This window comes from Dama dama, chromosome 20 (assembly GCF_033118175.1).
Source record: "Dama dama isolate Ldn47 chromosome 20, ASM3311817v1, whole genome shotgun sequence".
NCBI classification, from domain to species: domain Eukaryota; kingdom Metazoa; phylum Chordata; class Mammalia; order Artiodactyla; family Cervidae; genus Dama; species Dama dama.
In genome coordinates this window covers 104,567,417-104,582,771 of record NC_083700.1, presented here as the reverse complement: position 1 = coordinate 104,582,771, position 15,355 = coordinate 104,567,417, and positions in this window count along the sequence as shown.

The window sequence follows — 15,355 nt, the reverse complement described above, 5'->3', positions numbered from 1 at the left end:
GCTGGAACACGGGTGTGCACATATCTGCATGCCCTCTGGTTCACAAACAACACTAGGGTTTCACTGGTGCAGCTTGCTGTGCTGCGCTTAGTCATTCAGTCATGTCTGACTGCGACTCCATGGGCTGTGTGTAGCCCGCCAGGCTCCGCTGTCCATGGGGATTCTCCAGACAGGCAGGAATGCTGGAGTGCGTTGCCATACCCTACTCCAGGGGATCTTCCCAACCCAGGGATCGAACCCAGGTCTCCCGCATTGCGAGCGGATTCTTTACCTTCTGAGCCACCAGGGAAGTCCAGGAATACTGGAGTGGATAGCCTCTCCCTTCTCCAGGGAATCTTCCTGACCCAGGAATCGAACTGGGGTCTCCTGCATTGCAGGCGGAGTCTTTACCAACTGAGCTACCAGGGAAGGCCCTAGACACAGGTTACTCACCCACAAGTCCTCACAGGCTACATACAGGTCAAATGGAGCAGGAAGGTCCATCCTCACCGAGTAAGTTCCAGGGTAGAAGTCATCAGAGCACTAGCTCTGTAAGGGGATAAAGCTGGGGATCCTGAAAGCCTCTCAGTTTGTCCCGACTGGGACCCCATGGACTGTAGCCCACCAGGCTCCTCTGTCCATGGGTTTCCCAGGCAAGAATACTGGAGTGGGTTGCCATTTTCCTTCTCCAGGGGATCTTCCCAACCCAGGGATTGAACCTGTGTCTCTTACATCTCCTGCATTGGCAGGTGGGTTCTTTACCGCTAGCTAGTGCCACCTGGGAAGCCTAGGGGTCTAGAGCTGCTCTTAAACTGAAGGCTGTCTTTGAGGCCCAAGGATTCTAAGGGGAAATATTGGCTGCCCCTCTGATGAACCTAAGCAGCTCCAGCTTCATGGGTCCTGAAAACAGGCCAAGGGCTCTGACATTTTCGTGCCTGTTGGAACCTCAGACTCCTGGCTCCTTGCTTGGAAAAGAGACTATTGTTTCTTTAGGATCCATCCCATCAAGGTCCAGAGGGTGCTCGGGCTCTTGGTGGCATCTGTTCTAGCTGTGCCAAGGAGAATGTGGCAGCCTCCAGATGTGGAGAGCATTTTTCTTGGCAGAACACATGTGAATCAGATCTCTTGTACAAACCCAAGTTTCCAAAGCAGCAGCTAAACAGGTGACATAGAAGCCCCAGGCCTCTCCAGCACAGAGAACCGGCTAACCCAGCTCCATCTTAGTCCATTGACACCTCTTAGGGCCCTTCTGATTGAAGCAGTAGCCTATCAAGCCCTATTCTGGGCTTGACATAATAATAATAATAATAATAAATAACCCCCTTGATATAATAATAATAATAATAATAAACCCCTGTTCTGGGTTTATTTGAAGAAAACGTCATACTGGACCCATCCCTGGCAACATAGTGGGGAAGGGCCCAGTAGGTGGAGCTGCTGCCCCTTTGCTGAGGTTAGCTCTCAGGGTGCTGGTGTTGAAAGCTCCCAGTACTACATGGGTGCTTAGTAGGCATTTGGTTATTGGAGTTAATGCCATGTAAGTGAGCTCCTGTGAAAAAAGATCTCCACCCCAGTCCCCTTCCTTCCCCGCCTCCCCTCTCCCCACCTTGAGATCGGTGTGGCCCCCAAGGGACTGGGCTGGAAAGGGCCTTCCGCTCACATTTCTGGTGAGGAGCCTGGAGGCAGCCTGTGTTGGCGTCCCAGGTGGTCCACTGATGGGCGGTTCCACCGAGACTGTGGGGGCTGCCAGTGTGCAGTTGTGTTCGCGGCTTGCTCGCTCCCTGAGCTGCTGGCTGTGGGGCAGCGAGCGATGAGAGCTGCACTCCCCAGCAGGGGAGGCTGCAAGTAGGCGCAGACTGGCTCCGCAGACCTGTGGAGGCCAGCGAGGCCGGGCCTGCTGGGACTTGAGACAGAGAGGTGAGTGGGTGTCTGCTGCTGGCCTCCCTTCCTTCTCGAACTCTCCCAGCGCCAGTTCACAGAGCCTCTTGCACAGGGTGTCGGAGACGGGCGGGGGAAGCCTGGGTGGGAGTCCTGGCTCAGAGCCCCAGGTGAGCGGAGTCGAAGGCGGACCTGAAAGACGGTCTCGGGGCTGAGCCTGCAGGTTTCTTGTGCAGCTGTCTCCTGGGGTCAGAGGGTGCGCTCTCTTGCCAGCCAGGTCAAGGGGCCTCCCTGCTAGCAGGGCTCCCGCCACCCGGCTCCCTGGGTCTGTCTCAGCAGAACTGCAGGGAGGAGGCAGACGGCAGCTATGGAGCTCCAAGAGGCAGAGTTTCCTTCCCCAAGCCCAGTGCGTAGACTTAGGAGGTTCGAGAGGCTGCCCGGTTCATGCTTCTGCTTGTTCTCCGTTCCTGACTTCTCTGGTCAGACGGAAAAAATCTCTCCTGCTTCTTCAGACTCCCTGTAAGGAATCTCCCTGTTCCTTATTTCCAGATGCATCATCAGTACTTTTGGGAAAGTGCAGTCTAACCTGTATCTCTCCTAACTGAAGCGGCTACCTCATTCTCCCTGCCCAGTTGTCTGCGTCCCTCGATGGCCCTGGTAATGGCCATGGCCCTTCCCTCTCTGGTGCAAGGCGAGCTGACCGGGTGGGGCGGTGGTGCTGAGGGTAGTGATAGAGGCAGGTTCCAAACAGAGGCAGGGACCTACTGCTTCTCACCAAGAGGAGTTTATCGGGGGACTGCTCTTTGGGGTAGAGGGTGGAAAGGAAGCCCTTTCCTTTCCTCTTGTCGTCTGTCACCTGACGGCCAAGCCCAGATCATAAGTGTTAATGAATTGTGGTTCCCCGGAGGCAGCTGGGCAGCGCCCCCCTGCCCTGAATCAGCCTGACTCATTTACAGCTCTCTCCCAGTTCCCCCAAAGGCTTCTCTCTGAGGTGACAAATATGGGGGGGGGGGTTGGTTTCAGTTTCATGTTTTCATATTACTGGATGGAAAAAAAAAAAAAGAAAAAACCTTTCCAAGCCAAAAAACCAGCTTCTATAGCAGAAACATGTCCTGAGAGCACTGAAAATTTCCCCATCTTCTCTTCTCAGCTGCTCGGCGACATTGAGGCCAGTGACAGAGGGGTTACGAGGAGGGGGTTGGAGCCAGGCTGCGTAGAGCATTGGGGACAGTCCCTTTAGGGGTGGCAGCACCTGCCTTCCTGCATAAAGACAGGGGAGGACCTATGCGGGGCCCTCTGCTTCTAGAGTCTGTGGCCAGCTGTGGATTGCCAGGGGACGCGGATGGGCAGGGGCTGGGGAAAGGGTGGCCCTCTTGCATTTCGAGCTAATTTGATCCCAGGGGGTTGGAGGGCAAGTATCCCTCTCTCAGAGAGAGCTCTTGAGGTGGAGTGGTATGTGGGGAGATTTAGGGTCCATCTGGCACGTGGAGACTCCTGGGCACCACCCTGTTCTGCTACTGGCTGGTAGCGTTATAAACCATGACCACCCCTCCTTGACTGGGGCAGATGGCCTCCACGGCAGATGGAGACTAGGCCAGCAGTGACTGGATGAGCTTTGTAGTCTCAGTCTGGCCTCCCTGGCTAATAAGACAATCCAGAGGGGCAGTGGCAGGGGTGTGTGCATGTGTGTGTGTGTGTGTGTGTGTGTGTGTGTGTTCAGGGGCTGGGGTCCCTGGCCTTGTTGGGTCATTCTGGAGGAGAGGGAAAGAGGGAATCCCAGATGGAGCCAGTAGATGTTGGGGGCATACCTAAGTTTGCCGTGTAGAGGTGGCAGGTTCTCAGGGTGGCCCTGACCCAGCCCACCTGCCTGGCCTCCTGAAGCTGCCCAGGTTAATTCTCGAGTGTTAGTTCTCAAGTGAAGGCGATGGTCCTCTGCAGCAGGAGTCTCTGCTGCAGCTGGAGCCTGGTGGGCTGGGGCAGACCCCCCGCCAGGTCCCCAGAGCCCAGGGCCTGGGCAGCAGCAGCTCCTCCCAGAGGACATGCCCGTTTATTATGCGCTCGGGCTCCCTCGCTGCGCAGGCAGGCAGCGGCCTTCATTAGCGCAGGAGCTGGGGTCTGTTTTGGCTGCCTCATCAGCATCAGTGAACTGCGTCCCTGCGAGATTTGATACAATTTAATTAACCTAATTAAAAGCTCTGATTGCAGAGATGATTGGGGTAGCGCCAGCAGCGACTGCATATTTATAATGAGCTGCAAGGTGTGGGACCGCAGCCAAACGCCACGCATCCTAATGAGCGGGAGCCGGGAGCCGGGAGCCAGGGAGCGGGAGAGCGAACGTTTATTTTTGGCAACAATGCCCAGTTCCTCCCTGCCAGGGAGTCAGAGACCTAGGGAGCGGAGACGGACCTGCCCACTGAGCTCTTCGGCACAAGGTGGGAGCAGAGCCGTGCACCCCACGTGTCCTGGTGCCTTTGGATGCCCACAGGAGCGCACAGTGCCCATGCTTTCTGCTGCAGAGTGGGGGTGGGGGCCCCAGCAATGCACTTTTCCTGCTTCTCTCCATCTCTGGGATCATGAGCCGTGGTGTGAAGAAACGGCCCAGCAGAACGACCTTGATGTCAAGTCTTCTGGATCCCTGGGCTGTTCTCTTCCAACTTGTCGAGGAAGATCAGAGGCTGAAAAGCTGGATGGGGAATCAGAAAAAGGGGTCTGAAAGTTCAAGAGACCCAGTTGAGGATCCTGGGCTTGGAACAGACGGGAGAAACAGGAAAGATGACCCTCCAACTCAACCCGGATCCCCATCTCCTGACTTTCTTCTGAGAACCCTGCGCCCGACAGGGCCACCTCCCCTGGACCTCTCCTCTCTCACTGCCTCTGCTGGGGAGTCTTGGTTTGTCTGACTCAGCATTTCCGCTGTAAATCACATCTAATAATAACGAGAGTGAGAGCTGTGGCCGAGATGCTGTGGGTGAAGGGGGCACTGGTGAGAAGGGGTGTGCTGCCTAGGTGCAGAGGGGTGTCGAGAGGGGAGGCAACTCCGGGCTGGTGGGAGTGGGCACTGGGTTTGGGAAGTCACCACCAGAGGCCTGGGGGGTGGGGGAAGGAGGTGTGAGCCTCCCTCAACCCCTAGTCCTGGGGAGCTTGGGTATGTCATAAGCTCAGCCAGACTGCCCAGCCCCCTGAGTGCTCTGAGAGACGCCCGGACAAGATGAGATCTGTCCCCAGCCCACCTTGCAGAGCTGCAGCTGTTTAGCTCTCTTATCAATCTTCTCTGTGGGTTTAATCATCTCCTTGTCATCCTGCTGGGGCAGCCCTCCCCTTGCTGAAGCCTGGCTTTCCTCCCATCCCCCTCCCCCAGATATAACCATCCTTTTCCACCTGACTTCCCTTGCAGGAGACAGAGGATGGGCCAGGGTGGCTTTGTCCCAGGTTTAGTCTTGGCGGCAGGGGCAGCAGTCCCAGTTTTTGCAAGGAGTCAGGAGGGAAGAGAGGTGGGTAGAGGAGAATCTATCCTAGCTGGGTACTTGTTGTGATCTTTGACTCCACTCCTGGCGGGGTAGGTGGGGCTCAGGGGTGCACCACAAGGACCTTTAGCCCAAATCGTGAAGATCCTGCGAAGTGTCCCTCCCTTCCTTCTTCCTCTCTTCTGCCAGCTTCTTAGGAGGTGCATCCACCCACGCCGTCCAGCCAGCCAGTTCTGGCCTCTTTTCCTGGGTGAGTCCTGTGGGGCCAGGCCCTGTGGAGCCTTGTGGGACTCCAGGGCCCGTGGGCCGGAACCACGAGCCCACAGTTTTGCGTGCATCTTGGGAAAGAGGGTTCCCAGGAGTCAATGGAGCCTGTGTTGTGGTCCAGGCCGGGAGCCAGGGCGCAAGGGGCTCTGGGGCCCATCCCCATGCTGACGTGCAAGATGACCTTCAGGGCAACTCTTGAGCCCTTCTCCACTTCCCCACTTATGGGAGGGGATGGGGGTGGCAGGGGTGGTGTGTGCAGCCCTCAGAGGGCACACGAGAAAGAGGTCCTTTCCTCCTCCGCCTGCTCACCGCTCCCATCCCAGGCACTCTCAGTGCAAGTGGAAGGCTCTTTCCTTCCCATGTCTCAGAAGTGGCTGGGAGGTCCTGAAGAGGTTGGGATTAGTCTGAGCATCAGGTGGCTTGTCCTCGAGGTGGGGGCTGAGAGGGTCCCTTCAGGAGGGGACCACAGATTCTGAAAGGGCCCTTGCTCCCTCCAGCACGAGGCTGGGCTCTGGAGGACAATGGTGTGTTGATGAGGCTTTGGTCCTGGGCTCACATGACCCGACGGGGGCGGGTGGACCGCACGTGGCTGAGCCGCCTGGGCTGACCTTTGGTTGCTGGCTGGGGAAGAGAGGAAGCCATGAAGCTCCCCTCCTACTCCATGCACCCCAGGCGCCCTGCTCCCCGCAGCCGGGAGCTGCCTTCTGGGCATACGTGATCTCTTCATCTACCTTCTTTGGGCCTTTCCCCTCCCCCCTGCTCTGTGTGTGCATAAATTGTGTGTGAACACATGTGTCCATGTGAGTGTGAGCAAGGAGGCTCCCAGAGGATGAAGGACAGTGAGGGAAGAAACGTCCTTCATAGGGATGAAGTTTTCCCCATCGTGGGGACACCACCAGGGTAGGGCCAAGGTGTGTGTGTGTGTATTTGCCCACATGTGTTCGTGGGCACAGGGGGTGCATGTGCGGGCATGTAGAGGTCAAGGCCTCTACCCTGCCTTGTCCTGTGACCTATGCCCTCCTCCAGTGAGAGTGGGGGGAGTCTAGGTCAGCACTTTCCAGCTGGGGCTGGAGCCACACTCACCCACCCTCTGGCACTGGGCCAGAGTGTTACTTTCACAAGGAAAGAGGAAGACTTTGGGGGGATTGTGTAATTATTGTAATCAATTGAATTAACCAAAAATTATCATTCAGTTAGGAGGCAAGGCGTGTGTGTGTGCACACGCGCACACGCACCCCCCCCCCACAATGAGTTACACATAAGACATGTTTACACAGATGGAAAGTCAAGATATATAGAGAGGTAGATAGGGATATACGCACACTTAATGATTCTTTTTTTTTTTTTTGAGAAGCTAGGGAAAGGTCCTAACGCATTTTCTTTTCTTTAAAAAATTTTTAAAGGACTTCCCTGGTGGTCCAGGGGTTGAGACTCTGCCTTTCAGTACGGGGGGTGGGGTGGGGGGTGGTTGCTGGTTCGATCCCTGGTCAGGGAATTGGGATCCCACATACTGTGAGGCAATTAAGCCCGCACGCCAGAGCTGGAGAGAAGCCTGGGCACCACAACCAGGACTCGATGCAGCCAAATAAATAAATGTTAAAAAAATATTAAAAAAAATATTTTATATTGGAATATAGTAGATTTACAATGCTGTGTTAGTTTCATGTGGCCAGCAAAGTTATTTAGTTATACATATTCTTACATCTATTCTTTTTCATATTCTTTTTCCTCATAGGTTATTATAGAGTATTGCGTGTAGCTCCTTGTGCTATATAGTAGGTCCTTGTTGATTATCTATTTTATATAGATAGTCTTTTGTATGTTAATTGCAGCCTCCTAATTTCTCTCTCACAGCTATGATTCTTGAAGGGGGTTATCCATCCTGCCTCTTCTTCCTCACCAAGGTGGATACAGCCAAGCAGGTTATCTGAAGAGAAACTTGAAGTCCCCAGGGGGTTGAGAACCGGGGCCTCTGAGATGGGGCAAGCCAGAACAAATGACATGCTACGGAAGTTGGAAAGTAAGTCCACGGTCTGACTTTGTCATGCAATTTATTACAAACATTACATGAAGATGTTTTACCACATTCTCCTTTGTTGGGAGCCTCATCCAAGCCTGACTCTAGGGCTAGTCTACACCAATACCCCCTTGGTGGCCCAGGGGTGTATGTAGAGGGAAGTTAAATTCCCAGATCTGGGATAAGGTGGGGGTAGGGTACCCAGACACTGGCATGGGGAGGCCCGTGGGTGAGAAGGGACCAGCATGGGCACCCTCAACCTCAACCTCTCAAATGGATAGCTTTGAGTGGTTGGGTTGAGGGGTGTTTCTGGATGCTCTCACCCCTCCCCCCTCTGTTTTTTTCTTTGCCTCTTCCATCCCACCCCCATATAGTCCTGTTGACCCCATTGGATGCTGGGGACACAGTATAGGAATGCTCCTCAGCATTGAAGCAGAAAGAGGGCCTGGAGGGCAGGGATGGAGGCCGGGACTGAGACAGAGGCTGCAGCTGGGATCTGGACTGGAAGCCGAGCTCAGTGCGGACCCCGGTGGGGGCTGTTGGAGGTTGGGTTGCAGGGTGTCTGTCTTAGTCTTGACATGATTCTGAGGAGCCTTTTTTTGGAGTCCAAGGCAGGTGTTCTCCTCCATTGAAGAGCATGTTTGGCGTCTGCTCACCCCTTGGAGGGGCGGGACAGGTCCCCTCCCCCTGCTCCCCTCGGCTGAGCAGAGTCATACATCACCAAGGGGCCGGGCTCCCTAGATGTATTGCCCTAATACGTCGCTATAGCAACCCCACTCTAATCCTGCATTATTCTAATGTGGTCCCCCTCCCCACTGTGATGTATAGCTTGGGTCTTGGAGCTATGAGGCACCTTCTCCGAGTCTGCTCCAAGTACCCCAGGGATAAGTGGGTCCGAGGCTGGCTTGGCTTCCCTGGGTCCAGTCTTGCTTCTCCTCACCCTGCGCATGTGATCCTTTTGTGAGCTGGGGTGCGGAGGTGGGCTCTGGCCTGGCGGCCCACCCGTCCGCCTGCCCAGGGAGGGCAAGCGGCAGGCTGTGTGTCCTGGCCCTGGCACACGAGCGCTTGACGCACCGACCCACGCCAGCCTGCCCAGCCTGGGGACCTGAGGCCTTGGGGTTGGGGGCCAGGGCAGGACAATGGCCACATTCCGGCTGCCAGCCACAGGCCCCCATTGTTCCTGTGGACACTGCCCACTTGAGGGCCTCGGTTCTGGCCCTCACCCCGCTTGGGGCGTAGGATGCGCCCTGGACCACTCCCCCGGGGACCATAGAGGGGTGATTCATGGGGTGACCAGGGCATAGCAAGCCCCAGCTGTGCCCGGATTCTGGGGGGTGGGAGGGGGAGGTGACTGAGGGTTGTTTGTGTCAGGAGAGGGCGGGGCTGAATAGCCAGAGGACTCGGGGCTATGGACACCGACCACGTCATTTCATACTCCCCCTCGTGTGTGGGCTGCTCAGACAGGCTCCATTGTCCGAAGGGCAGGCCCACCCAGGCCGGAAGGGAAGTGAGGATGCAGAGGGGTCACCTCAGAGTGGGGAGGACCCAGGACACCCCCACCCCCACCCCAACTGCACTGGGATCCAGAGAACGGCAGGGACTTAGTCAAGATCACACAGCTTGGTGGGGACAGGCCTGGGTCTAGAACATTCCCCAGACCTATCTGGTGCTGAGATGCTGCTGCTGTTTCTGGTAGAAAAACAGACCCAGTGGTGATCTTCAGCCTTGCCAGAAGTTATACTCACAAGCTCCTTCCTCTCCCTCACTTGCTTTGAAATTCCTCTAGTTCAGGTCAGTACCTGGCATCCCTGGAATGAGAATTTGGAGCTAAGGGGAGTCCTAGGGCCATGCAAAGGCCATACTGACTCCATCTTCTATAGGGCCCTGAAGAAATGAGTGGGGCATGGAGGTTGCCAGCTCTCTGACACACAAGGTCCATCGATGTAACAATAGACTTCATTGTTTCCTCCCAGTCGGTGATCTCCCTTGGGCTCTCACATGCCTACTCTACATGACTGAGAGGTAGGGAAGGAAGAGGCTAGCTTAGGAGCGTTTTAAGAACAGGGGGACTGGTCTTATTTACCTCCATGTTCCTACTTCTCAACATGGGACCTGTTAAACTGGATGACTGGATGAGAGGATGGATGGGGAGTGGTTGGGTAAATGGAGAGTGGGTGGCTGAAGAGGCAATCAAGGGTTGCAGGGATGAGTGGATGGGTAGGTAGACAGATGAATGGATGGTTGCCTGGGTGCACGGGGGGCTGGCGAGTGGGTGAATGGATGGATGAGTGGGTAAGCGAGGGAATGATTCATTTTATATACTGAGGTCCAGAGATGACAAGTGACCCAGCTTGGGTCATCCTAAAGATAAACAGTGGAGTGAAGTCTGGAGCCAGGTACCTAGCCCCTGACTTTGAGGCTGGGACGCCCTGGGTCATGGTTTGGTGGTCAATCTCTGGGCAGGGCTGCAGTGGAAGCAGGAGTTGGGACCTAAAGGAATCTGTAGTTGTGTTAGTGCCCTGAAAGGTGGCTTCCCAGAGTCTAGCAGCCTTGACCTTGAGTTGAATCTTCTGTGTTGGGATCAGGTATGTGGAAGGGTTCTGAGCAGGGCAGGAAGAGGCCTGAAGTTTCAGGAAGGCGGAACTGGTGGAGTCTGAGGGCATTGGGGCTGAGTCGTTTTACCTCTTAGGGATCAGGCCCTGAGTTAGAAGCCCCAGAGGCAACTCCCAACTCATTCTTCATGACCTAGCTTAGTGGTACCAGTGTCTATGGGGCCTTCCCTGACCCTCTGGGTGCTCTCTCCCCAAAACCCAGCACAGCGCCTTAGGACATAGAAGGGGCTCAGAGTACATCACCAGGGTGATGCCACAAAGAATCAGAAGCAGGGAACAAGCTAGGAGACTGCACCTGCCACTGATTTTCTGGGTCATTTTGGACAAGTGCCTCAACCTCTTTGGGCCTGTTTCTTCTTCTATGGTTGGGGAGTGGAGAGGTTGAACTTTTCTTCCCAGGATGGCTTTGAGAATGAAGAAAAATAATTCTGGGGAGGGGGGAGAAGAAGCACTGGGCATTATTTTTCTGCACTACTTCAGCCCTGGCAATAACACGATAATATATATTGTACATATAAAATTGATTTTGTAGCTAACATTTAATGTGCACTCACACTGTGCTGGGCTCTCATTCTAAGTGTTTATGTATATCATCTCTCCTCTAGTTCTCACAACAATCCTACCAGGCAGGTACTGTCATCTTCTTCTTTTGACATGCGAGGAGACCGAGGTAGGGAGAGCATGTGTAGCTTGCCCAAGGTCCCATGGGCAGTAGGTGGCGCGGCCAGGATGGAAGTCTGGACGGACGCCAAGGCCCACATTCTCAGCCACCGTATGTATGTCATCTGTCAGCGTGCAGTGCTCTGAACGGACACACGAGAAAGCTTCCCGACTTTCTTGCTGATTCTAGGCGGCTCATCCAACTTCCCTGAGCCTATGGGATTTGCCTGGTTGCACAGTGGTGAAGAAGGTGACAGGTCCTAGCCAGTTAACTCCAAAACCCATGGTCCCCACTTCTCTCCCTGGTTCAGTCCTGAGTTCTGGAACTCCCTCTGCTTTGGGCAGACCCCCCACGCACTGGACACTGCTGCTCACCTCAGCAGGGAGTCTAAAAATAACATATACCTGTCACTGTTGATGTTCATATATCTGAGCATCAGATAAAATGGGTTTTCTTCTAGGCCTTATAATTAACTAGTCTTGCGGCCTTGGATAGGTCACTCAAACTCTCTGGGCAACACTTTTCTCATCTGCAAAATAGGAATAGTTAATGTGAGATAATGAAAACAAAGCACAAAGTCAGTGCTTGGGTAAGTATTATGTCAGAGTGCCTTAGACAGAGTGGGATTGTGGTTAAAGTTTATTTACATTTTGGTTGTCCTCCTCGCTCACTTGCTTTTGTATGATGCGCTGCCCAGGTCCCACATTAAAACAGCTTTCACTCATGCATCACCTACTTATGCTAAGCACTCTGTGTACATCATGCCCCTTAATCCTTGAAGTAACTATGTGAGGTGGGGACTGCCATTACCACCGTATCAGGAAACTGAGGCCCAGAAAGGGTAAGGAGCTGGCCTAAAGTCACACAGTTGATAAGAGGTGAAGCCAGGATTTGTACCCAGATCTCTCTGGGTACAGACAGATGTGCATGTCACCTGTGTGTCACACATTCCACTCTTGGCCTCTCCTGAGACATGGAGAGCACCCCCCAGGGACTTTGATGACACTGGGGAAAGGCAGGTGACCTACAGTGGCGGGAGGGGGCCTTGCTGGAAGGCCAGGTCTGTCCATGAGCTGCTGGGGTCATCTCTAGCAGCTTCTGTGAGGGCACTCCCTCCTCCCCGGGCTGGCCAGCCCCTGGGAGAGGCCGAGGATGGTGACAACTTCCCACCCTAAGCAGGGATGGCGGCTGCAGCACAGGGTCCAGGTCTGCTCCTGCTCAGAGCTGAATAATCTGGAGCCTTTGAAGAAGGATTTCTGAAAAGCCATCAGGAGTGAATCATTGACTTAGGGAGGCGATGAATCAAAGGGGAGTTCATAAAACGGCAAATGAATCGGGTGTGTGAACGACGAGGCACTGCTATTCCCCAGAACCCTCCGGGGACAAGAGAGCCGAGAGAAAAGAAATAAAAATAACACGGGGCCTTACGCCTGCTCCAAACCCCAGTCAGCCCCTCCTTTCACATGGAAAGACAGAGGGGGACAGAGGGATGAGACCCACTGGTGGGTGAAGTGGGGCTAGAGGGAGGCTCTCCGGGCACGTTCGGCTCCCTGGTCCAGGCTGTGGGTGCAATTAGCAAACGCCTTTTCCCCTTCTTTCCAGGAGCCCTCACAAGAAAGAACACTGATTTTGACGAACACCCAAAATAATGTGAGATCAGGCACCATGCATTATGCATGAGGTCTGATTTAACATGAACATTATTTCTTGTGTACGAGACCATATGCCTCCGTGCTGTCTCTGCTGCCTAATAATACCCAGACCCACCCTGGTCAGGCTCAGCCAGAGACATGTCCACTGGGGGTGTGTGCGTAGGGGGGGGAGCGCTGAAGCAGAGTCCTCCTGGTACTTGGCTCTTCTGAGCGGAGCCCATTCAGATGTCCTGGAGGTGGGTGGGAGATAGGTCGTGCCCCTGGAGAAACACCAAGGAGCTGGGGGTGGGTGTGTGAAAGTGCCAGTGTGTGTATGTGTGTGTGTGTGTGTGAAAGAGAGAGAGAGAAAGAGAAAGATCAAGAGCCCATGACTACGAGATGCTGGGTTCATGGCGTGGCAATGGGGGCCATGTGTTTAGCACAAGAGGGACGACGGCAGGAACGGATAGATCTAATTGCTGTGTGTGTTTGTATATATACACGCATATGTATGTGTGGGGGTGTGTGTTTAAAAAATAAGATCACACATACATACAAACACACAGCCTAACTTTAATTATCTGAAGGGAGCAGGCGAGATCTGGGAGGAGTTGGGAACAATGATGGGCAGGAATGTGTCTGGAAAGCAGCTTGTGGGGTGAGTGTTTGAAAATCCTGAGAGGAGGGGACCCTGGCAAGGGATGGAAAGGAGGCTGCGTGTGTTAAATCAAATAAGCACAGGCACAGGTACCCAGCACCTCTGGAGAGCTCGGTATTAAAGGCCTTGGAGCTGGCATCGGACAGCCAGACAGTGGTAGGGGTGTGCCTGCGAGTGTCAGCATGTGCGTGAGTGAGCAAGCTGGCAGAGTGTGCATTGGGGTTTTAGCTGGTTGATAGGAGAAGTAGTGGTGATGGGTGTGAGTGGGGCAGAAGCAGAGGAGGTAGCCGTGATGGAGAGTTTCTGAGGATGGCTGGAGGCACAGGCTGGGTGGAAGATGGAGAAGGAAGGGTCACGGGCAAGCCTGTGTGTGTGTGAAGCCAGATGGCTTCCTTTGAAGGCTCAGGTTGCCTCTGCTCTACCTGGCACCCCTCAGCGTGTAGCCAACTTAATGCTGATTTGGGGTATGCTCAGTCGTGAGGGGGCCCTGGCGACTGCTGCCACGTCCCAGCTCAGGGACCAATAGAGGGCAGTCCTTCCACACGGAGGCCTCCCAAGTGGCAAGGGGAGCCTTGAAGGAGGGCAAATACTAACTCCAGGGCCTTCCCACATGCTGGGCAGGGACACATCGATGGCTCCTCTGGTCCCTAAGCCAGAAAACCCTGATGAATCCCCTTTGCTAAGCTTAGGGGGAACCTCCAGGCCAGGTAACTAACTTCCTCTTTCTCCTCTCCCTGCTCAGGTGGGTCTCCTTTCTGGAGCTCAAGCCCTGCTGGCGAAAGCCTGGGTCTGGACGTGTCACGGGGGGCTTGACCCTCCCCCATGTTGGCCCAGAGCCTCTTCGGAGGAGAACTGATTCTAAAGAGCCCTAAGTGGGCAGTTGCAGTTGGGGGTCAGCTAGTCCTGTGGACCCCTAGTGGAGTCCTGGGGTCAAAAGATGATGGCACAAGTTCTAAGCTATGCAACATAGAAGCCAGTGCAAACTCCTGGGGCAAGTGGTAGTGGGGAATACAGGCATCCTTGAAATTCAGGGGCGGGAACCTTCCGAATCTGCCTTGATGACCCCAGGCAACCACAATGGCCACCTTTCTTCTTTGCATTTTAGCCAGCTCCCACCTTGCAAATATTCTCCCAGCTCAAAGCAACGGCAGTGTAGCATGGACGTTCTTCCCCCACTCCTATCTCTGGGAGCAGCTATGGATTTATAGGCACAGGAGCACCCGTACACCTTCACACACCAACACCCATAGGTTCCTGTGGGGAGAGGGAGGCTCTCTTTAACTACCAGAATCGGTGGCTGTCTGATCTCTGAAAAGAATTTTGTTCTGGTGAGAAGAGGAGGAAGATAGGATGAGAAAACCCCAAATCCGCTGGGGAAAGCTTGGGCTTCGTGGGAGGTCAATGCTAGGGACATCTGGCTCTCTTGAACAAAGGGAAATTTGGAGCTTTCAGGAGTGAGCAGGTAGACCCCCATATACATGGGCTGGAAAAACCGAGGTCAAGCTCACAGCTGACTGCCATTTCTAAATTCTATTCTACCCGGGGAGTAAGACTCCAGGGAAAAATATTGCTCCGTAGGTCCTGTGGTTTCCTTTTTATACTGTCAGACATGTTGTGGTTCCTACCATCAACCCAGGCTGCAGACTGGGGGAAGGAGCCCCCTGGGGCCTTCTGGGACCGAGGGGTGGGTCAGCGGGTAGCTGTCCCAGGCTGGTGTCTCATTAAGCAAAATCGCCGCCAAATGGAAGATTTTCTTCCATCCCCTTTCCCACTTTTCCCCCTCTTTTTGTTCTACTCCTCAGCTGCTGTTGGATCTTGGGGGACCGCATTGTTTGGTTGTTTTGGAGTTGACTTGCTTAAATAATAAATCCACCCTCTTGGATCGGATTAAGCAGACAATTAGGAAATCAATCAATCAATTGGTGTCAGCTGCAGGCAGAGGCCAGGGAAGGGCCCCCCGTCTTCCCGGCCGCACTTTCCAACCTCCAAACCTGCTGCGGCTCAGGCGGCAGGGAGCTCTGAGCTACGTTGGCTTCCATTTCAGGGCCTTGAGGCTGGGACGAATCCAGGAAGGAAGGAACAAGGAGGGAGTGTGGGGGAGCATGCGATTCCTTCGAAGTTCGAGATGAGAGGCCTAGGTGGGGTGGCCAGCGGCTCCTGGTCATGTTGTTACCCAACCGGCAGGTAA